The sequence below is a fragment of the Chiloscyllium plagiosum genome, chromosome 19 (genome assembly GCF_004010195.1).
Source record: "Chiloscyllium plagiosum isolate BGI_BamShark_2017 chromosome 19, ASM401019v2, whole genome shotgun sequence".
Taxonomy (NCBI): domain Eukaryota; kingdom Metazoa; phylum Chordata; class Chondrichthyes; order Orectolobiformes; family Hemiscylliidae; genus Chiloscyllium; species Chiloscyllium plagiosum.
Window position 1 is genome coordinate 7,847,338 of NC_057728.1, and position 2,347 is coordinate 7,849,684.

The window sequence follows — 2,347 nt, forward strand, 5'->3', positions numbered from 1 at the left end:
TCCTCCCCTCCACCACCACCCCTCCCTCCCTGTAACCCTGCATTTTCCATGGTTACATATTCTGGACACTATGGACAATTTAACATGGCCAATCCACCTAACCTGAACATCTTTGGATTGTGGGAAGAAACCAGAGCACCCGGAGGAAACCCACGCAGACACTGAGAGAACGTACAAACTCCACACAGACAGCCGCCCAAGGCTGGAATCGAACTGGGGTCCCTAATGCTGTGAGGCAGAGGTGCTAGTCACTGAGCCACCGTGCCATCCCATTTAAAGTTGCACTCGAGTCATTTAGGATTTGAACTGACAATCTTGTGATCTATCATCAGATGTGTTGGCCATTGTACCACTGGCCCTGTGCGAGGTGGTTGAGGGACAGTGTGTGGATGGGAGGGGGGCAAACAGCAAACCATTACCAGCTTCTCATGATCTTTAACGATAAAAATATATAACTTTGGTCCTTGGGCGACATCTTTGGTCATGTCTAAGTGGTGAGTACATTTCAAATACATGGATAGGAAAGGTATAGAAGGATTTTGGCCAAGTGCAGGGAATTGGGGTTAGCGTGGATGGACATTTTGGTTGGCATGCACCAGGTTGGGCCAAAGGGCCTGTCTCTATGCTGTAGGGTTCCATGGTGATATTCACTTTGAGATTGGAACCGTCATTTCTTGGCAGGCCTCTTCAGCTTCCCATGAATATCCTCGAGGAACCTAGTTTGAAATAATTATGCACAACCCCATTTGATGTTGGCACTGAGCACATAAGCCAGGGTGACCTGTTGTGTTTTCCTAATGGTGAGGTGGCTCCCTCCAGTCCTGTGCACCCCGGGGTAGATGGGAAATGGGGTTAGTGGTTGTCAAGCATGAACCACAGTAACTGTACTGTGCTGGACCTACCTCCAATACGTCCTCGGGGGACTGAGTGAGTTCACCCACTCCTGGTTCTGTTTCAAAGGCTGCATGTGTGGACAAGAAAACCATTTTGTCCTCATTTTATACATACCTACAATGTCAGAAGGAGCCGTCCCTGTATGCCTTGGCTGACTTATTTGAAAATGCTAATTATTTAAGTTTTGAAGAGTTGTTTGACACTAAACGCATGTTGGAAATGATGGGAAACGCAACAGTTCAGACTGCTATCTATGGAGGCAGACGTACTGTTTAAAGGCGTCGAACCTCACATCGTTACAATGATACTGGGTTTTTGTTTCACTCACTCATGGGATATGGGCATCACCAGCTGGAGCAGCATTTATTGCACATTCTTAATTTCCCTGAGGACAGTTAAAAACAACTTCCATTAATGCGCGAGGAGAAAGTGAAGACTGCAGATGCTGGAGATCAGAGTCGAGAGTGTGGTGCTGGAAAAGCGCAGCAGGTTAGGCAGCATCTGAGGAGCAGGAGAATTGATGTTTTGGGCAAAAGCCCTTCCTGATGAAGGGCTTATGCCCGAAACATTGATTCTCCTGCTCCTCAGATATTGCCTGACCTGCTGTGCTTTTCCAGCACCACACTCTCGACTCACGTTACTGTGTGTCTGGAGTCCCATGGAGGCCAGACCAGGTAAGGATGGCAGATTTGCCTTACCTAAAGGACATTAGTGAACCAGATGGTTTTTCCTGACATTGGCAGTTTGAACCCCAGTCCCCAGATCATTACCTGAGCCTCGTGGATCAAGAATCAACTACCCTGTGAAACACCTATCTTGTGCTGAGAGTGATGTTGGTGCAGGTTTATGCAACCCCAACCTCACTATCAAACCAGCAGACAAGGGAGGCGCGGTAGTAGTTTGGCGCACCGACCTCTACACCGCTGAGGCTAAACGCCAGCTCGCAGATACCTCCTCCTACTGCCCCCTTGACCATGACCCCACCCCCCACCACCAAACCATCATCTCCCAGACCGTCCATAACCTCATCACCTCGGGGGATCTCCCATCCACCGCCTCCAACCTCATAGTCCCACAACCCCGCACCTCCCGCTTCTACCTCCTGCCCAAAATCCACAAACCTGACTGCCCCGGACGACCCATCGTCTCAGCCTGCTCCTGCCCAACCGAACTCATCTCGGCATACCTCGACACGGTCCTGTCCCCATTAGTCCAAGAACCCCCCACCTACGTCCGGGACACCACCCATGCCCTCCACCTGCTCCATGATTTTCACTTCCCCGGTCCCCAACGCCTTATTTTCACCATGGACATCCAGTCCCTGTACACCTCCATCCCCCATCACGAAGGACTCAAAGCACTCCGCTTCTCCCTTTCCCGCCGTACCACCCAGTACCCTTCCACCGACACCCTCCTTCGACTGACCGAACTGGCCCTCACCCTGAACAACTTT

General features: G+C 50.6%; 1 protein-coding gene across 29 annotated transcripts in view; it reads left to right on the top strand.

The window, feature by feature from the left end:
• nrcama (neuronal cell adhesion molecule a) overlaps positions 1-2,347 on the top strand; it is a 397,533-nt gene that overhangs the window by 308,054 nt on the left and 87,132 nt on the right. The gene's annotated exons all lie outside the window — the stretch shown is intronic.